Consider the following 22,559-nt stretch of genomic DNA (forward strand, 5'->3'; position numbering starts at 1 on the left):
AGGTTTCAACAATTCTTTGCAAATTTTTTACTTTATTTACAAAGCATGTTTCTAGTCCATTCCTTTGGCGAATTATGATTTCTAAAAGAAATAACAGAAATGCGCATCGTGTGTCACTACTGCTCTGGATTAACGTCATGCATAGACGGTGTTTTGCTCCAGAGAAAGTTTTGGAGCTCAAACAGGACCGACCAGCTGCTCTGCGGAGGCCTGGTGTCTGCTCACCTTTGCACAAAAGTATGTGTGACAGAATGAAATGCTTTACATGTGTTGGTTTGTGTCCAAATGTGCGTAGTTTAGCTGAGTACATGTTGACATTTGTATTTATACAAATACACACCTAGTGTGTTAGAAGATCTATAAACCCCTGTTGTAACAGTAAAATATGTCCAACACAAAAGGCATTCAGCCACTATCTGTCTGCTCAGCTGTTGGACAGGACAAGTTTAAAGAAAAGAAAAAAAAAGGACAAATTTCTAAAAAAAATGGATTGCGGGGAAAAAAGAAGAAACCTCAAGGGTGTCCACATGAAGGAGGGATCTTCCCCCAGGACAGACAGGCAATGTATTAAAACTCTTAGAGAAGAATTAACTTAACTAACTCTACAACTAAATGTTTAAATAGTCAAGCAAATGAGCTTCATCCAGATGAAGTAGGGGGATGGCTGGGGGCGCGAGACGAGCCGGAGGCAGGATCCACAGTCAAGTGTAGGAGCATGGACGAGCCATCTGGAGTCTGGAATCGATCCCGCTCCCCGGGAGAGGAGTGGGAAAGAGGGACAATACATGGCTTGGTGGCTAAAGGCTCCAAATGTGCTTTTACAAATTCTAGGAACCACAATCAGTCCTGCATTTCATGAGCGAAGTGTTCTGTTTGGATGGTAAGGCACAATGAGGTCTTTGTTATAGGATGGGGTCATACCATGTAAGGCCTTTAGGTATGAATGGGTATCAGGTATAAGGTTTTAACGGTACTACTACTCTTATTGATACTGCTTGTCAATCTTCGAGATGCATCCATTTATGGTGTATGTTGCTCCTACATCAACTGAAAGACAAGGTCATCAGACACTTTAAAATCATTTTCCATCAGAATAGTCAAGAATAGAGGAAGAACATGTGTCTGACCTGTTCCAAAACCGCAGTAGTCTTCGTTCCCCACACAGTCCAAAGTTTTGTTGCATGCTGGAGCATCACAGGTGAAGCACTGTCTCCCATTTGGAGTTTTTTTGCTCGGTTCTAAACAAAACATATAATATTTTTTAAAGATAATCAGAGCCTCACTGCCTGTTTCCCCCAAAATTTCATCCTATAAACAGCTTTATTGTAACTTCTTAACAAACAATTTAGTTGATTTTTAAACTGTAATTTAGATTAATCTGAATATAGCAATTTGGATAAAAGTTAATAAAATGGTCAGCTGTTGGACAGGACAAGTTAAAAAAAACATGTCTTCTGCTAAATGCATTAAGTTTTCTTTGGTGAGCCATCATTCTTTTTCTTATTATTGCTGTTAAAGTATTCCAAAACACCTGGGCAGCTTACAATAATATGTGCTTAATTTCTTTTTTTATATAAAGTTTTTATTAACCCTTTTGGTCCAGATTTTATCTACTTTAAATATATCGTGCATTTAATGTAAAAATATATTAAACTGACAGTAAATAACTTTAAGACAAACCAATACATTGCAATGGACAGAATGTGTGTTACCAGGGACAGACTGTGTGTTGCAGAGGTTGGAGTTGCAGCATAGGGTGTTAACCGAAATGTTGAAATATCCAGAATTGCCTGAACCTTCACCACATTCTTCATTCAGAACACAACCCTTCACGTTTAGGTCTCGGACTTTTGATCCACCTGCAGGCAAACAGCAACTGTTAATAAACGTAATCTATACTATGCACATAACAAGCAAACACTAAGAATGATTTAATGTCGTACCTTCATAGACAATGACTCTGGATACACCACATTGATGATTCTCTGAAGGACAGTCCCTTTGTATTGCATCGCAACGAGAATTGTTTTGTGTGCATTCAAAACATGTTAGCGTGTCACCTAATAAAACAACAAATAATGTATGAATGTGTGCAAAAATGAAAAAAGTAACACATTTATTTTAAAAATTCTGTCATAACTACAGCAAGACTCTAAAGCTCTGTTCAGCTATGACAAAAAGCTGCAACATCAACTAAAACATGCAATTTGGACAAAACACTGAAAAAGGCATAGAGCTTAAACCATTTTAAAGACAGAGCTAATGTTTGTTTTACCTCCCACTTTAAGTTATATCAATTTTAAAACAGTGACAAAAAAAGAAGAAAAATTCACCTTTTGGTAGAAGCCAAATACCAAGAATTAGAGCAAAGAGATGCATGCTGGTCTTTGGGACAGACCGGATTTAACTTCTCTCTCTGTTGAGGCTCTTTATATTACCTTTTCACTGGGGGAAGGGGGGGGGGGGTCTTAGTCCTTGATTCAGACTCCTCCCTAATCCATTATGAAATACTAATTACCTATTCCTGTGGTAACATTGTAACTAAACATTTTATGGTTACATATTTAACAGCAATCTAAACGATTACTATAAAAATTGTTATGTGGGGATTACATCAGTCTTTATTTTGTCTGGACATGATTGTTAACACAAATTCACGTGATTGTTTTCACGGTTTCTCAGGACTGCGTGGCATTTCTCCATTCAATAGCCGCCTCAGCCAGCTCACACACCGTCCCAAAGCCGCTCATCTCCATGGAGACACAGTTCTCCTGGGAGACATGGTCCTCCCTAGTTCGGCAGCTCGCTCACGCAGAGCAGCCGGATGGACTGCGGTCCGAAGTCTCATCTGGAACCCACACCGTAACAAAGCACCCTCCCCTGCCCGCAAACACGCTAAACATGCCTCGCTTGCATGGAGCAAGCGACTGGTTTGTGGTCCAAAGCCTTCTCGGGAGCGCCACACTGTCTATGCATAACAGAAAACCAGTGCAGTAGTGACCCACAACAGACTAAATTGCACAACGATCAGATCAACATACAGCATTACCCACCTGTCTCTATTGGAAAGAAATTTTCATCCGAATAAGTTTGAACAGGGCAGAGTATTCTGAATGGTGTGTTTACATGACAGATCTTTATTCTGATCAGGTGTTTATTCCGATGAATTTTGCCCATGTAACATGGCTAGAGGTATTTTATGAGGTATATTTATGTTGTAATTGTGCAGATCTATCCTATTTGTCCGACTTATTAAAGATAGCATACTTCATGATAGAAACGTGTTTATTTTACTATAAGATCAATATTGAATTTTTTTCATGGGCACTTTTTGAATTCAGTTGCATTTGCAATCAAAGGTTTCAACAATTCTTTGCAAATTTTTTACTTTATTTCTTTTTGTTGACAGATGACACGCACACTTGTCCTGAAACATTTTCCTGGGGGGGGGGGGGTCATCTCTGAATTTATGGGCTGGTGTGAAAATAACCACCTGTTGCTAAACACCTGCTAGACAAAGGACCTGGGGCCTCATTTATAAACGTTGCGTACGCACAAAAGAAGGCGTACGCCACTCTCTACGCAATAGTTGAGATTTATAAAAAGCAAACTTGACGGGAAAATGTGCGGTCCTCCACGCAAGCTCTGACCCAGGCGTACGCACAAAAACGGGTGAAATGAGAAATGGCGACACCGTCGGCAGATGGAAGAAACACGTGAAAGTGACAGTGTGTGCCAAATCGTGCTGGCATATGCTGTGCTACACAATGTGGCACAGCTTAAAACGTGCCTCTACCCCCTGGCGCTGATTGCTGTGTTGGCCCCGACCCTGAACCCCATCCCCACGCATTTGAGCCAAACGCTGCTGCTGTGCGCCAGCGTTTGGAAGTGATGCGTCGCTTGTAAAGAAAAAGAGGTGTGGAAAATATTATTTATTTAAGAATTCCCTCATCGTGCAGTTTATTTCAGTCAGGGCGATCTTGATTTCGCCCAACTCCTTGGCCACCTCTCTGATTGAACTACTGACTTCCCTCTGCATTCAAGGACTGCATCGGTGAGGACGCGTCCACTGCTGGAGGGTTGAGAGCCGCGTGCCGTGGAGACGCTGGGTCCAGACGGCTACTCAGCTGCAGCATCGTAACCACTGGCCCCGCTGGAACACCCAGCAACTAAAATAAAATTGTTCTATATTAATAATCTGTAATTGTGTAGCCTGCATACATGTGACTTGACTGCATTCATTTGAATTATTTCTCTTACCTGTGTCACCCTGACCCTGGCGCGTCGGCGTCCCCTCCGTCTCAGTCAGGTGACTGAGGCGGAGGAGGACGCCGATAAGGGGGACTTAATAGGGATTCCCCAATAATAGCGGCCAGTTTCTCATCAAGAGGGGTCAGCTCCGGTGTCCCCCCCCCCCCCCCCCCCCCACGTGGCGGACACACTCTGCCAATGCAGCGCTAGACGTTTTTTTGCCTCGACTTTGATGTCCGATCATTTCTTTCATTTCTTTTTTATTTCGGCCACGGTCCGAGGTTGTGAGGCTGCAGCATTTTCGGCGTCTGCCACCGTTTGCCGCTCACGTGCCTTTTTGGCATTAGTAATGCCCACACTGTGCCCCAAACAACACTTTTCTCCTCTTTTCCACCTCGCCAACGATAACTTCTACTTCACATTGAGTGAAGTTACGTTTTTTTGATTTCCCCTCTGTGTTTGCCATGATTTAGCAAGCCATGAATATTAATTTGTGGGCATTTCACGGACTATTTATGGGCAACTATGGGCGTGGCATGTAGCCGCAAAAGCTGCGCTGCATTTAGAATCGGTTGTGATTTATAAAGGGAAAGATGCGTAGGATGTGCGTGCGCACGGTTTTATAAATCCGAATATTTCTGTGCGTACGCACGTCCTATGTTTCATCCGTACGCCACTTCTGACGCAAATCCTACGCAAAGTTCCTGGACTTCAGGAGGTCCTCACCATCACACTCACCGGTGAACATCCAGGGTTCAGACATTGAGTTTGTGGACACTCTTAAATACCTGGGTGTTCACCTGAACAGACTGGAATGGTCCAACAACATGGGTGCTCTGTACAGGATTGGCCAGAGTCGCCTTCACCTGCTGAGGAGACTAAGGTCGTTCAGCGTGTGCAGGCAGCTGCTCAGACCATTTTATGACACTGTGGTGTCCTCACTGGTCCTTTATGGAGTTGTGTGCTGGGCGGGGGGCAGTACAGAAAGAGACAGAAGGAGGCTTGACAAGCTGGTTAAGAAAGCCGGCTCTGTCCTGGGCAGAACACCACAGTCCAACGAGGAGGTGATGGACGGATGTTGGCTAAGATAACATCCATCATGGATAACCCCTCCCAACCCCTGAACCAAACTGTAGAGGCGCTGACCAGCTCCTTCAGCACTAGACTGTTGCACCCACAGTGCAGGTCATTCCTCTCCACAGCCATTAGACTGTACAACACCCTGTTACAGTGACACACTACAGACCCACAGGTGTTTGTTGTTTTTTTTCACTCATGTTTTTCTTTTACAAACTGTTGTAGTCGTGGTTTTTCAGCTGTTTTTTGTTCTTTAACTGTTGCTTTTTGCTGTGTATTTTTACTTATTTATATTTATATTAATTTACTTTGTTATAGAAAAAAAAGAATCTGTTTTTAGAAATGTTTCTCTGACTGTTTTTTTTTTTTTTTTTGCTGTTTGTATTTATGAATGTCTTTTTTGCTGCTTAAGATAAAATAATTTCCCCATTGTGGGATGAATAAAGTTTTAAATACCTGCTAATTGGTTGATTTAAAGAAGCATGACATGAGTATACCCTTGAAGACCCAACTTGCTACCAAACAAGGTGTTTCAAAAGAAAACAATGACAAAACAGGAGCGACGCCCTGCTTAGCTAGTGTTAGCCCAGATGCTGCTAGCATTGAAAATGAGCAGCAACCAGCATGTCTCTACTGGTCTACTGGAGGAAATGAAAAAAAAACTCAGTCAAGAAAACATAGAGGGCCACAACCGCTTGCAGACCACCAGCAGAGGATTGGAGAGTTGGACAGATGAGTGAATTCTGCAGAAGACAGAGGGGCTAAACATCACAGAGTGGTCCGGTATTTGCTTCACTGTGAAAGGCAACACCCCGCTCCATGTAAGGATTTGCAGAACCGGATGAGAAGAAAAAACCTGCGCATTTACCAAATACCAGAGGGAAGTAGAGGTGGAAATATGGCTTTGACGCTACTGCCCGACCTAAACATTGGCGTTGAGAGAGTTCATCACTCACTCCAGTCCAGACCAACAAGCTCAACAGGGCCCCCTCGCTCGATTCTCGTAAGGTTTCTGGACGCAGCGGTAAAGTATTTGATTTTGTAACAAGCATAGAGGCAAGGAAAAGTGGTGTTTCAGCACAGAAGGATCTTTTTTGATCAGGATTACTCGCATGAGCCACAAAAGAAGTGATCCAAGGTGATAGCTGTTGTGAAGCAGCTGAAACAGAAGAACCTACAGGCCAAGTGTTTGTATCCAGCACGGCTGAAAATCAAGTTGGACTCCGGAGGGAAACCTATGCCACTTTAACCAGCGCCTCTGACACCTTGGAAAGACTGGGGGTCCAGGTAATCATTGGAGAATGTGAGCACATAGAGAGACTTGCAGAAGAATGGAGCATCAGCAGGAAGAAGAGCAAAAACAACACATCTAAGGGTAAGATCGAAGGGTAAGCATCTAAGGGTAAGACAACAATGGGCAGAAGATAAGGAAAAAAGATTAAAGGTAAATATGTCATTGAGAACACTATTAGTTGTCACAAATTATTGGAAAGACTTTTGAATAAAAAAAATTAAAATAAAACACGACGAGAGACTTTTGTTCTATCGGGGTTCAGGCATTAATCTGGTTTTTGTTAAGTGTTTTTTGTGTTGTTTTACCTCACTCACATTGTTAACTTAAACACACTCCACAGAAAAGGACATGTCATTTTGTTGTATAAACGCACAAGACACATTGGTGAAAGGAAGGGGCAGCAATCCATAAAACATCAGTTATGAGACTATGTAATTTAGTTACTTATAATCTAAAAGGTATTAACAACCCTATTTAGAGGAAAGTTAAAAAAGTTGCAATGCGCTGTGGCGTTACTCCAAGAAACCCAACTTTCAGAAACAGACCTCCTCAAGCCATTTTGTTGATCAGATCAGTGTATTTTAACTGTGAAAACGTATTTCATGACAAAGAGAAATGAACAATGCCAATTTTCTCAAAAAACTGGCACATCTTGTAGCAGAAAAGGGGGAAGGCATTGGAATTGTACGAGGAGATCTAAACTGCATTCTCAACAATAGATTAGTCAAATTATCTATGTCTTCTGAGCCACCAAATAGAACGTCTTAAATATGATGAAAGAACTTGGGTTGGTTGATAGTTGGAGCCATCTCAACCCAAATTATAAAAATTTTATGTCACAAGTTCATGGAAGTTATTCACAATTAATCCTTGTGCTATCTTAGATGACCCCACCCTTACATTGACGTGTTCTCCCTACCATGACAAAGGTGGATAAAGGTGGAAAGATTTCATGTAATCCATGGAAACCAGTGAAGATCACAAATCATTGAAGAAAAAAGGTTCAGAGCACTGTCTAGTTGGGTCTAGATGACCCAACTCCCAATGTTGAAGTTTCTAGGATAGCACAAGGGTTACACCACTTCTTTATAACTAAAAAGTACTTTAATAAAGCTGTGTGATAAAACCTATGACAATCTCAGACCACAGCCCAGTAGTGTTGACACTAGAATTTGGGCTGGAACCGTGTTTCAGATACTGGAGAATAAATGGTTTATTGTTGACGGATACTTCAATTAAAGACGAAATACGGTAAGCTATAGCAGAATATTTTCATTTTAATGATAATGGAACGGTCTCATCCTCAGTCTAGTGGGATGCAGCAAAAGCTACTATACGGGGAAGACTAATCTCTATAGCAGGGGTGTCCGGACCAGTCACGAAGAGTAAAAATTATAAGGATGTTTAAAAAAAGCATGTTTCTAGTCCATTCCTTTGGCGAATTATGATTTCTAAAAGAAATAACAGAAATGCGCATCGTGTGTCACTACTGCTCTGGATTAACGTCATGCATAGACGGTGTTTTGCTCCAGAGAAAGTTTTGGAGCTCAAACAGGACCGACCAGCTGCTCTGCGGAGGCCTGGTGTCTGCTCACCTTTGCACAAAAGTATGTGTGACAGAATGAAATGCTTTACATGTGTTGGTTTGTGTCCAAATGTGCGTAGTTTAGCTGAGTACATGTTGACATTTGTATTTATACAAATACACACCTAGTGTGTTAGAAGATCTATAAACCCCTGTTGTAACAGTAAAATATGTCCAACACAAAAGGCATTCAGCCACTATCTGTCTGCTCAGCTGTTGGACAGGACAAGTTTAAAGAAAAGAAAAAAAAAGGACAAATTTCTAAAAAAAATGGATTGCGGGGAAAAAAGAAGAAACCTCAAGGGTGTCCACATGAAGGAGGGATCTTCCCCCAGGACAGACAGGCAATGTATTAAAACTCTTAGAGAAGAATTAACTTAACTAACTCTACAACTAAATGTTTAAATAGTCAAGCAAATGAGCTTCATCCAGATGAAGTAGGGGGATGGCTGGGGGCGCGAGACGAGCCGGAGGCAGGATCCACAGTCAAGTGTAGGAGCATGGACGAGCCATCTGGAGTCTGGAATCGATCCCGCTCCCCGGGAGAGGAGTGGGAAAGAGGGACAATACATGGCTTGGTGGCTAAAGGCTCCAAATGTGCTTTTACAAATTCTAGGAACCACAATCAGTCCTGCATTTCATGAGCGAAGTGTTCTGTTTGGATGGTAAGGCACAATGAGGTCTTTGTTATAGGATGGGGTCATACCATGTAAGGCCTTTAGGTATGAATGGGTATCAGGTATAAGGTTTTAACGGTACTACTACTCTTATTGATACTGCTTGTCAATCCGGTATTTTAACGATACTCTTATCGATACTTTTTGAGAACGAAAAATAAATAAATAAATAACCAATTAAGAACATAATGTGTTTTATTTCCTTATTATGCAATAATGTTTTTTTAACAAATTGTTTTTTTTAATACTTGAAAATTAAAATACACGAAAAAAGAAGTTATTTAAAGAAAAATAAACAGCAATGTTTTGACATATTGCTGTTATGATATCTGATGCCCGTGTTTCCATCTTTTTGAAGCCAAAGCCCCTCCCCCACCTCTCTGCCTGCTTTTCCTGTTTACCTGTTCACATCCTATACAGCAGCGAGTCGTTTTCTTTCCGCGCTCCTCAGTGTGTTCAACATAGAGAGCGCAAAATACGGTCATCATAGCAGCAGGTTGACATGATAGTCGGGACGCTCCAGCGCAGATTTAATTAATTTTACGCGCGCCGCGTGCTGTCTGAACAACAGCCCCGCCCCCCCGTGCACACAAATAGCCAGTCAGACCTCTATTCGTCAGCGTGAATTGCGAAATTAATATCACCATTAATTAACGGAAAATTGACTGACTTGGGGAGTTAAATATGGCAGATAACGTTTATATCTTGTGGGACACAAAAAAAGCGACTTCTTCTCCAGTACAGATAGCAGAACTGCGGTCTTAAAGAATGTTGCCCCGGGACTCATTCAATACCGGGGCTCGGTACCCATCCCTACCTTTACGTTAGCAGGAGGATTTTGAACTTGATTCTAGAATCAACAGTGACCCAGTGAAGTGAAACTAATACAGGAGTGATGTGATCTCTTCTGCTAGTTCCTGCTAACAATCTAGCTGCTCCATTCCGAACAAGATGATAACATCTCAAGGAACTTTTAGGGCACGCTGCTAGCAAACAGTTACAGTAATTCAGCCAAGACTTAACAAAATGCATGGATGAGTTTTTCAGCATCATTTTTACATAGTATATTTCTGATTTCTGATTTGAGCCTTATATGATAAATTCTTGTCAAATAAAACCCCTAGGTTTCTAATTGTGGAATTGGAGGCTATATTTATGCCATCCAGGGAGACTATCTGATAAAGAGAGCATCTCTCAAGTTTTTAGGACAGTATAATGACCTGAGCTTTTTCTGGGTTTAGGGGAAGGTAATTCATTGTTAAAAGTGATTCCTTTTGCAAAACTATCCTATGAACATCTATTTGTTGAAGGTGAATGTAATCAATTCAGGTAAAACAGTAACCATTGCAGAAATTGAAAGGTACAATGAATCCTTTATGCTTCTCATACATCTTAGATACTGTACATGCATAAGGGCAGCTGTAAGAGGTGAAAATTTGTTAAGCAACTCACTGGAAAACAAACAAACATTAAAGACAGCTCCAGATTTGTTTTCATCAAAAAGCAACGAGAAGCAAGTTCACACATACTTTTACCTTTGGTAGGTTTTAATATTGTTCTTATGAGCTTCATGTAAGAAGTAAGTTTAGGAATTTTAAAGGTAGTTTATGTTGTAATTGTGTAAATCTATTCTGTTTGTCAGACCTAGTAAAGATAAACACTTTATGATAGAAACATGTCTTTATTTTACTATGACGTTAATATTGAATTTTTTTCATGGGCACTTTTTTAAAGTCAATTGTATTTGTGCTCAAAGGTTTAAACAAATCTTCAAGAACTTTTCACTTTACTTATTTTTAAGAAACTGGCACAGTTCTTGCTGAGTTAAATTTACGGTTGTGGACAGATGACACGCACAACTTGTCCTGACACATTTTCTTAGTCTGAATAAAAGGGCCACACATCAAGGTCATCTATCCAACGGTCTGTTCACAAACCTTTGCATAGACAGCCTTGATGTCTATGCACAGGCCTGTTCACAATTCTTATGGTAGTATGCTTTACTAATATTTATGGATGACAGTATTCAATGTCTAATAACACTCCATCAGAATATATTGGGGGATGCTCACAATATCATTGGTTGAAATCACTGACTGAGTCACTAAAGATGCAACACTTCCACAGTTAACATGTAATGATAATATCAATAGTGTAAAATAAGAAACGAGGTAGTAACATCATGATGCAATGTTAAACATAACTTTCTTTCAACACAAAATTTTAAATGTATACATTTTTACAAGTTTTACAAATGTTCATGCTGAAATGTATGAAATATTTTTATTTTTCTCTGTAAAGAAGGATGTCTAGTACAGCTGTGATTTAGTCTATTAGGAAGTGAGCAGGAGGGAAAGGGTTAAGGATGGGACAGAGTAAGAAAAGCTCCCCACTTGTTTCTAATACTTTGCTTACTTTTGATAATGCTCTTTGAAAAACACATTTTCCTTGTTACTCCTACTGTAGACATTGAAAAATGCAATGTTATTAATCAAAACTATAGTACTACTTTGTGATTATAAGTATGCAGTGAATTTCTAAATTACATTTACATTTACATTTGTGAAATAGTAATCATTATAAAAGGTTTAACAAAAAAGTCAATAAATCAAACTGTTAAAACAGTTGTTCAAAACCACAATTAAACAGGAAACATTTAATGGGTTAGTATGTAACAAATCAAATCAAACTTTAATTGTATAGTACTTTAACAACTGAGGTCACTCATAGTGCTTTACATAAAAATATAATCAAATTTAAAAAAACAAAAGGACAAGACAAACAAATATTTTGTTTAAATATTGTACAATGACGACCCCCCCCCCCCACACACACACACACCGACACAATCATAAACACACACACACCATGATAAAAATAGTGATAAAATAATGCAATGTAGAAACCAGGCTTTGTATTGGAGTGAGAATCTATGTTTTGGGGACATATCCACATCAGTGACATCAGTTGGCAGTAGCATCTTTGCCCAAGGGTCTTGCCCAAGGAACCTCACTAGCTGATGGTAATTTACTGCCATTGTTGTGGTAATTGACCCATTTCCATTGTTATGGAAATTAAGCCTCTTTTCACAGCCAACACCTTGGGTCTTGTGTGGTGTGGTAGATCTGAGCGTCTATCTCTGTGGTACTCAGGGCTATTTCCTGAGCTGCCAGGATGAGTGCTTCAGTGCTGTCCTGTAGGCCAGCCCTTTCTAGCCATCGGTAGGACTTCTTGATATCAGCCACTTCAGTTATGGTCCGTTGGTACATCCCATGCAGGGCTTTGTCCTCCCATGAGGATCTGTCCTCCAGCACTGTATCCTCTGCTCTCCATTGCGTGAGACATTCACTGAGCACACTGTCAGTTGGGGCCTTGAGCTTGATGTATTCATGCATCTTGGATGTTTCATCCTTGATAGTGGCTTCTACGCTCACTAGTCCTTGGCCTCCTTCCTTGCGACTAGCATACAGTCAGGGTCAGGTCAGGGTGCTGGATTTGGGATGGAACCCTCCATGCATGGTGAGGAGCTTTCGTGTTTTAACATCTGTGGTCTGTATCTCTTCCTTTGGCCATCTTATTATTCCTGCAGGGTATCTGATAACTGGCAGTACGTAGCTGTTTATTGCCCGGGTCTTATTTTTGCCAGTGAGCTGGCTTCTCAGGGCTTGCCTTACTCGTTGGAGGTATTTAGCTGTTGCAGCTTTCCTTGTTGCCTGCTCCATGTTGCCATTTGCCTGCGGAATTCCAAGGTACTTGTAACTGTCCACAATGTCTGCTATTGTTCCTTCTGGGAGACCCCTCCTGTGTGGACTATCTTACCTCTCTTTCTCACCATCCGGCTGCATTTCTCGAGCCAGAATGACATCCCAATTTCATTACTGTAGATCCTGGTTGTGTGGATCAGGGAGCCAATGTCACGCTCGCTCTTAGCATATAGCTTGATGTCATCCATGTAGAGGAGGTGACTGATGTTGGCCCCATTTCTGAGTCGGTATCCATAGCCAGTCTTGTTGATTATTTGGCTGAGGGGTTTCAGACCTATGCAGAACAGCAGTAGGGACAGAGCATTACCTTGGTATATCCCACATTTGATGGAGACTTGTGCAAGTGGCTTCCCATTGGGGAATATATATCCAATCTTTTAGTAAAGTATTAACCCTCGCGGACCCTGAGATCCTCTGGCACTGGTCTATTAACCATTCCGACTGTAAAAACCAAAACTAACAGAGAAGCATCTTTTCAACACTGTGGCCCCCATTTATGGAACAGTCTGCCAGAGGACCTGAGGGCCGCGGAGAGCATTGAAGGTTTTAGGAAAAGGCTAAAGACCCATCTTTTTAACCTGGTTTTCAGCTAATTTTTTACTACCTTTATTTATTTATTTCTTTTTATTTATGTATCCATTTTACCTTGTTTTATGAACGTACACTAGATTTTTAATGTGTTATTTTAATTTTAATTTACCTTATATCAATGTTTTGTTGTTTATTGCTTTTATCAATATGTTTTCTTTTGTAACGGTTTTCAGTTTCTTTGCCTTTGTGTTTGGTTCCTTGTTGTTCTGTATAGGCTTCAGTTGCTTCCTGTTTTATTTTGTAGTATTTCCTATTTTGTTGTTGTTTTCGAGTTTTACCTCCCCATCAGTCCTGAGTGTTTCCACCTGTGTGTCGTTACCTTGCATGTATTTAAGTCTTGTCTTTCCCTTCCTCCTGTGCTGGTCCATAGTCTGTTATTGTACTGTTCCCCTGTCTCTGCGTGGTTTTGACGTTTCCCCTTTTCGAGCCTTCCAGCCTTTTGAGTCCCATACGGAAATGATATATATGAATCTTATACGTTTTTTGTCTGTTTTATCTGAAACTTATAATTTAAGCATAATACATTCAAACCACTTATAAGATCCTTAGTAAAATAGGACAATATGAAACTTGTATGTTTTTGTAACATATAAGAAAAGCGTATGATAGTAGTTCTGCATACATTATTTTTAGTAGTGTAATATAGCCTAGCCTTTGACTAACTGGGCTGGGCTCCAGCAAGATCCCCATGACCCCGGTAAAGGGATGGAGCGGGTCAGAAGATGTATGGATGGATTTAAGAACCTACTATTCCTAATGACATTAGCAACATGATATTGTGTCCACACAGCAAATATTGAAAATACATGAAGGAAGTAGTTAATATGAAGCAAAGACATATAAAACGATGGATGCATTCTTTCATGTGATGCTAGAGAAAGACTTCTTTATTTTGTAGACTAATAATAGAATAATAACATGACATAACATGAAGTAAAAAATTTTTTACATAAGAATATATGTGCAGTTTATCTTTGCCTTAATAGGTGATATTTCATTTGAGTTACATTGGTAATAGTTGAGGCAGAAATTTCTCCTTTTGGAACCTCAAAATGAATAAATGAAAATATTCTCATTTAGTTTTAATATTATTTCATCTACAGTAATATGTGTTTAGTAGCTTACATACAATTGAGCTGGACTGTGAACACTGAATATACACACATGGTCTAATTACCTGAGTAGCACTTATGGCTTTGTTAAAGCCAGTGGGAAACTGAACAGTTGACATGTAGTTCAGTTCAGTTCTGCATGAGAACCTCTGGCAAATTTCTGCACTGTGCATTTACCATAGTTTCCTATGGCATATAAAGACTGGTCACCCACGTCGATAAAGTGTGAGACTCTAAAAATACTCTTATCCTTTAACCATTGTGCTATCTTAGATGACCCCACCCTTACATTGACGTGTTCTCCCTACCATGACAAAGGTGGATAAAGGTGGAAAGATTTCATGTAATCCATGGACACCAGTGAGGTTCACAAATCATTGAAGAAAAAAGGTTTACCGCACTGTCTAGTGGGTCTAGATGACTCAACTCCCAATGTTAAAGTGCCAAGGATATTACAAGGGTTACAAGTACAACAGAGTTGTTTCTTTGTTTTGTTTTGAAGGAACGGCCATGAATGACTAATCCATTTACAGCTATTCTCTTCTAGTAACTCACCACAGCAATTGGGGGAACCTCTATCACTGAGTGGAGAGCAGCTAGATCATCAAGAGATACCAAGCTTACATTTGGTGGACCAAGGGCAGTCTTTTGATCTTGACACTCTGCTTTCCATGTCTCATTTCATTGCAGAAATCCTTAACTTCTGCAGGTGCATTAGTTAGAAACTGCTGTGCTAAACGGGGAAATGCACGGGTTAACACCACTTGTTTACATATTTTTTGTGGTACAGCTTGACTACTTTTTACTTGTTTCAGGAGATACTCATTGAAATGTTCAAACATAAAAGCTGAGTGAGCCCACAAAGGACACCAGTGCAATACACTTTGCTCAAATGCACAAGTGAATGAACATTGAACGTCATGTGTTCTACTCCATACAGTGACTGCACACCTCCAACAAAGTACACTAATGCTTCATGTACGTGACTTATCTGTTCAGCATTTAGTGCTGACCCCAACAGAATGTTTATACCCTCTATCAGCAATGCCCAATGACAAAGATATTTCTGGGGAAGTATGCCTTTCAGAACTGGCAAACTATAGTACAAAAGCCAGTGCTGCCACTCGTGGGCTTTTCAGAATTTGCGTTCTGTTAGAGATCTTGGAACTCGAGCAACAATGCCTGGAGGCTTTATTGATAACAGGTGTCTGTCCATTAATGCCGTTTGTGCACCAATACACCATGGTTCAGAAATACTCTTGGAATCCATCCATAAACTTGCCATATATCTGCACACACCAAGCAACACACAGTGCATGTAGTCAGGGACCATCCCATTGATCAAATCAAGCATTGGTAAGTGGGTTAGGGCAGATGGGCCCTTTATGCCTAGTATGGACTTCCCTTCTCTTTGAGCAATTTGTCCTATTTTTACTGTTTTATGATTTCTGTCACTTGGCTTTTCATCAGAACATGTGTAAACCCTTGTTTCCTTTTCCTTTCCTTGTTTGCACCCCTGGGTGAAGACAGATTCCACACCCATATTCACCATTAAACTGTTTAAAATTCTGTAGCAATAGCCTTGCTACTGCATCACACACACTGCACAATGTGTGTCCTTTAATGCGTCTCAGTAAATGATCACTAGGATGCTGCCACTCGAAAACATCTTCAGAAAGACTGACACACTCCTCAACAAATGGTTTGAAAAAGCACAACATGTCTGGCTTTTTGTTTCCAAACCATAAAGCACATAAAAGTACATGTTTATCTCTACTCTCAGGGGGTATCTCATTAATACAACACAGTATTGGCCAAATACTGAATTTAAAAGACTAAAAGACTGGTACACCATCACAGTTAAATGTAAGGGACAGAAAATTCTATTCAGTTTTTGATTTCAAGGTCTGGTATAAAGTTCCATCACCTATGTCCTTTATTAAATCCCCATCACTTTCCTCAGCACAAAAACAGAGATCATGCATCCCTTGGTTCTCAAGAATATCTTTCAGCTGACCCTTTAGTGGAATAGCAATGAAAAAATGTCCTTCCTTCAAACTTGACACAACTGTTGTGGATGAGGAACATAAGACACATTTGAGAATTTTCTCTTGAGATTGTGAAGGACCAATGTATTTAGTACAAACTCTGCATTTATGATGACGTTCAAACTGATCAGCAAGACAAGCTAACGGTTTCTCCAATAAATACTTGCTTCTTGGAACTGCACTAGTCCCAGCAGAATGTAACTTGAGCAGTTTCAGCAGATCTTCCATCAATACACCTGTAGTATTGTGTCTCATTGCGAAGGACAGAATCGAGATGATGCTTTGCTGCTGTTTGCTGCTGTTAGTGCGCGCGGAGTGGGCATCTACTTCTTGAGAGGCATGAATCTAAAATGATCATAAAAAGACATTATCATATCATGTTCCAAATGCATCAAGTTATAACCTTATTCTTGTTAACTCTGCTTATCATAACAAATAAAGAAGCAACAAAAACACATACATTTCAGTACACTATAAAAATGTATGGGGGTGTTCTGTTAAGGTTTTTGAAATAACAAAATGTCAAAAATCTTGTTTCTCAACTAACAAAATGAACAAATACAATAAACAGCCTCGTATGTGAATGACATAGTGTTAAATGCATATATTTTCTTTATTATTCAAACTTCTGTTTTTAAGATAGTTTGTATGTTCTGTTTTTCTTACATAATTCAAGTTGTTTGTGTTAGAATTTCCATTTCAGAAGTGATTACTTCAGCAGTAATGAAATAAGTGTCTGGAATGTGAGATAATTTGATCATGAAAGACAGAACTTCCTGAGATTACAGCAGAAAATTATTGACAACTACCTTGTGACGTTTAGATAAATCACTCACCATGTAACTAGGGAGAACTGAATAAAAGTGCGAGGCTGGAACAGTCACCCCTAGAAAGAGCGGTTTGGAGCAGAAGGGTTGTCTGTTTCTAGCTCTCCTAGCAAGAAATCGTACCTGGCTTTGGCGTCTGTTTTCTTTGTTAATACTGTCTTGTGTTTTCAGAAATAACCTTGACACATAGTTAGCCTCAACTGTACCACTGTGAAAGATTCTGCTCTTTCCTCTTGTCCTTGGCTGTGTGTTTTCCTGAGAAGGACACAAATAAACATTTAAATACAGATTAAGAGAAAGAGAAGACACTAAACTATTGCGGTTTTGTATCACCTGTGCCAGTACGACAGGTTCAATTCCAAATTCTGTTTGGTTGGCATTGTCATCATTTTCCAAAGAATGACACAAATGAACAACATAAATAGTTGTACTTTAACAGTAAAAGTAAGGAACAGAGTGGGACAAAGAAGAGTACAAAGCTGTAGTTGTTTACTCACCTGTGATGGTTTAAAAGGCAGTGCTTTCTGTGTGATATCTTCACGGTCCTGGGAGGAACGCAAGTTTGGTATTTATTAAAAAAAAAAAAGAGATGCTTGAAAAGCAACGGTTATAGTTTTACAGTGAGTGAGAGAGAATGAATGAGTCTTTGAGTAGAAGAACATATTTTTTTCTCACCGGTGTCAGTATAAGAGTTCTCCTCTCTGCTCTATCTGGATGTCATTTTCATCACTTTCCTAAGTATAACACAAATGAACATTAAAGACAGAATCTGCAGTTAAACAGCTAAAGTGAACAGAGTTAGAAAGTTTTATAAAATGAGTTTCTTCTTGCCAGTGTCATTTCTGCGCTTTTGTCAACTTTCTGGGTGGCATTTTCACTATTCTAAGAGAATAGTGAAGAAAAAGAAGAGAAATAAGAAGACATACAACAGAGAACTAGTAGCTATAGTTTGATAGTGATGGTGAAAGATCAACAGAGAAAGATATAATGTAGTTTTGCAAACCTGAGCTTGTTTGAGATGTTCTGCTGTCCAGTCTCCACTTTGATTGCCATCTTCATGATGCCCCTTAAAACAATTAATATGAAAAACAGCGTCTCCTTTAGCGCATTGTAGATGACATTGCTGCTATTACAATTTCCAAGAGTCATAAATAAAATATGTAAGCTTTTCAAAAAAAATTATACATAAGTGCATCATGATGTTTAATTTTTTCGATTCTCCTGACAAAACGATGGAGAGTAACGATTTACTAATTAGTAGTTACTGCAAGATTATGGTTACTTTCGAACTGCGTTAGGAGACATATGTACCTTTTTTTCCATCTTGTTAAAGTACGCCCAGGAAAGTTTTTCCTCAACCAGTCTCTTTCTGTTACGTCAGGTGTAACGAATTTCCTCTTTGACATTGCTTTCTCGTTTATAATCCATCCATGTTCTGAACCGCTAATTTTGCCTAGAAAATTATTGAGCACAACTCAAAATAGATTGGACCAGGCCCTGGGCATTCTTTTTTTTTTTTTTTTTTTTTTTACTGAGAGCGATGAAAGGTCAATATTGGACTGTGTGCATGCGTCAGCCTTCCAAGCAATAGTTGTCAAACGTGAGATCTTAGTTTAACTGAGCCGTCTGCGTCTTTTGAATTTAGAAAAGCGGCAACTTAGAGAAATCGCCGACATGGATAAAACACAGGTGAGTGAATCTAGCGCTGGTGGTAAGCAGAGTTGCTTATTTACCGTTTTATATATGTATATACAGATAGATAAGTCGAGGTAAATGTTTTATGGCTTTAGCTTAAATTCGGCCTCCATCATTTTTTTTGGCGTGGTGGAGGAGTAGCGATTAAGATTAGCATTAATTGTTAGCTGAATGTAGAAAAGTAAATTTTAAACTGGCAATATTGTGATATCAAAGGGAGACATCTCAGTATACGAAATTGATTTTTCATTGTAGATAGCCTTAAACTGATGCGTGCACGTCTGCCCGGCGGCGATCGCTTCGCATCCCGCAAAGGCCGTTTGTGGGATTGCTTTTTCTTTTTAATTTTGAGTCAACAAACGCAGCTTCATTTTGAAAATGAAAAAGCATTTCTGGTATCGACTTTTATTTTTAATTATGAGACAGAAACGCTTCTATATGAAACAATCTCAAATTTAACAAGGCTAAACGTCCAGATACCTTGAACCATAGAACATACACATTTTTGCCATTGAAAAAAACACCAGTTAGGAATTGTAACATGTTTTTTATTATGTCTTGGTCTGTTGGCTGTTTATTGCTAACCTAATAAATTTTGTTTTGATAACGTCAGAACTCATGGAACGGAAGTTTGCTGTGTTGAGGTGGAGTGAAGGAGAGGATGCTGGGAAGTTAAGTGAAGTCAAGACTGAGACCATCCGGGCATAGGACGATTACAAAATGGACCAGCATGGGAATCCCATTGTTGAGTATTCAGCTATTATGGAATGGCGCCATGGGAAGAAAACGCGCGGAGGATGGCCTCACTACAGAGCCACTGTGCTGTTTGTCAGCGGAAATGAAATGGTTTGAAGTAAAGACTACCTACTACCTACTACCTAATTAATAGAACAGATATAGTGTCCAAACATAAATAAGGCAAGATTAATCAGTTTTAGTATGTGTGTATGCCGAGTCTTTCCCATATATCTAGAGATATATATTTATCTATACCTATATAGAGATATTTATATAAATAACTATCATTAATTTTAAGGAATTTAAATTTCTTTGCTTTTTTTTTCTTTCATTTTTTGTTCTCGAGCAACTCTTTATAGGCAACCCATAAAATTTACTTGCTGCTGAAGACTGATGAATCTCTAGAACTGACCAAGAGGAAATCTGTCCTGCCTCAAAAATATCAAGATTGGTCAGATAACTCGACCGACACTGACAGTCAGATTCTGACTCAGTCGTTATATGTCAAGATGATATCAAGTTATATGTAGCTCTTATGTAATATTTCTCAATGAATGTTACATCAAATTGTGGAAGTGATTTTTAGTTCTGATTTGCAGTTATAGACTGCAATGTTTAAAATATATACCATCATTTGTAGTTCTTGTTACTGAACCTGTTGTTTGTGCAGTTGAGTTACTAAACTGAAACATCAGTTGGTTTTTCTTTTTCTGTATGAATGATTTGATTTTTCTTTCTCTGGACACCCAGAAGTCAAAGGTAAGAAAAGAAAAGACCCTGCTGAAGAATTTCTTGAGATGTACTGTCATCCACAAACTAGTTCAAGGGATAGAAATCCAGAAAAGACAGTATCTGAATTAATGCAGGAGATCTAGGAGCTGAAAGAGGAGAACGCTAACTTGAAGGAGATGGGTGTTCAAGGTAACTGTTCATATTATTCACTAAATTATTTGTCAAATACTTTTTCTAAAGTGTTTTATCCTGCCATTACTGCATTATGTTGTTTTTTACTTGGCACTGATGCAAAATAATTTTTGTGTTTATATGTTTGTTTCTGATGTACTGTGTGCAGATATACCAGAACTCATGGAAACCATGAAAAATGTAATTGATTCGGTTGTACCTACTGAGCAATCCAGGCTGGAGCTTAATACACCACCGATGCCCCCCCAGAATTTTAGTTCCTCACCACCATCCCCCCTGGAGCTACAGAATCCAGTTCCGTGTCTGACATTGTGACTCCATCCCAGAAGGACGCACAGTCTTCTAAGGTCATTGTTTTTTAAAAATAAATTAATATGATACATACATTTTTGAATGAGAATGGTTAGTGTAATTTGCTGTCTAAACTATTTGGAGCTGAACAAATATACACTATCTATACTATACTATCCCAGGAGGGTGCCGGATGTACCCCGACCCATCCCTGCTCCAGACGCCTGGCCCGAGCCCCCTGCTCCAGACGCCTGGCCCGAGCCCCCTGCTCCAGATGCTTGGCCTGAGCCCCTTGCTCCAGATGCTTGGCCCAAGCCCCTTGCTCCAGATGCCTGGCCCTAGCCCGCTGCTCCAGATACCTGGCCTGAGCCCCCTACTCCAGATGCCTGGCCCGAGCCCCCTCTAAGCCCAAGCCGCCTGCCATTGCTGTCGCCTCGCCGGACAGCACGGCCTCCCGGCTGTCCTCTGGACCCACCTCGCTGGACCGCACGGCCTCCCGGCCATCCTCCGGACCCACCTCGCCGGACCGCAGGGCCTCCCCTCCGGCTCTATGTGGTACCAAAGTGCGGTTCCTTGAAGGGGGGGGTTACGTAACTGTTTTCAGTTTCTTTGCCTTTGTGTTTGGTTACTTGTTTTTCTGTATAGGTTTGAGTTACTTCCTGTTTTATTTTGTAGTATTTCCTTTTTTGTTGTTTTTTTCGAGTTTTACCTTCCTCATCAGTCCTGAGTGTTTTCACCTGTGTCTCGTTGCCTTGCATGTATTTTGTTCTTTTCTTTCCCTTCCTCCTGTGCTCGTCCATAGTCTGTTATTGTATTGATCCCCTGTCTCTTCATGGTTTTGATGTTTCCCCTTTTCAAGCTTTCTAGCCTTTCGATTTCGCCTGCCAGTTCCAGTGGTTTTGTTTTTGTTGTTTGATTTAGTCATTAAACTCCTTTGTTCCTGGAACTCCTGCCTCCCCTCCTCTCAGCGCCTGGGTGCTCCGCCATCTCTCCCCGTAACATTATGGACCAGCCAGACCTGCACCCAGCAGAGAGGGCCTTGGGAGTGTTCTGCCTGGAGGCAAAACGGACCAAGCTCTGTGCGACCCCTGCATCCAGAAGGGTCCTGGATGCACCCCGACCCGTCCCTGCTCCCAGGAGGGTGCCGGACACCCTGACCCATCCCTGCTCCAGACGCCTGGCCCGAGACCCCAGCCGCAGACTCTCACCCCCGAGCCGCCTGCCGTCTGCTGTCCAGACTCACCTCGCTGGACCGCACGGCCTCCCGGCCATCCTCCGGACCCACCTCGCCGGACCGCAGGGCCTCCCCTCCAGCTCTATGTGGTACCAAAGTGCGGTTCCTTGAGGGGGTGGGGGGGGGGTGGGGGTGGGGGTGGGGGGTATGTAACGGTTTTCAGTTTTTTTGCGTTTGTGTTTGGTTCCTTGTTTTTCTGTATAGGGTTGAGTTACTTCGTGTTTTATTTTGTAGTATTTCCTGTTTTGTTGTTGTTTGGGGAACTGATCATCCATCCTGAAGTCGGTCCCCCGGAGCTCCCTGCCACGGCGCCTCAACTCTTCCTTCCCTTTGTGGAGCACAAACTTGGCCACGCCATTCACTATTTTGAATGAATACATTTGTTTTTTTGTGAGGTTACATAAAAATGGATGTTAATAAACTGACGGAAATAACTACCAGGGTAAATTTT

General features: G+C 40.5%; 1 long non-coding RNA gene across 1 annotated transcript; it reads right to left on the minus strand.

Moving 5' to 3' along the window:
• Positions 1 to 13,552: 13,552 nt before the first annotated feature.
• Positions 13,553 to 20,740, minus strand: LOC144984425 (uncharacterized). The gene is made up of 4 exons (XR_013648077.1): positions 18,230 to 20,740; positions 17,902 to 17,960; positions 17,724 to 17,771; positions 13,553 to 17,481 (listed from the first exon to the last, which is right to left on the minus strand). It is a non-coding gene; the product is annotated as an uncharacterized LOC144984425 (long non-coding RNA).
• Between the last annotated feature and the right edge of the window lie 1,819 nt (positions 20,741 to 22,559).

The sequence above is a fragment of the Oryzias latipes genome, chromosome 16 (assembly GCF_053564925.1).
Source record: "Oryzias latipes strain Hd-rR chromosome 16, Olatipes_Hd-rR_3.1".
Classification (NCBI taxonomy): domain Eukaryota; kingdom Metazoa; phylum Chordata; class Actinopteri; order Beloniformes; family Adrianichthyidae; genus Oryzias; species Oryzias latipes.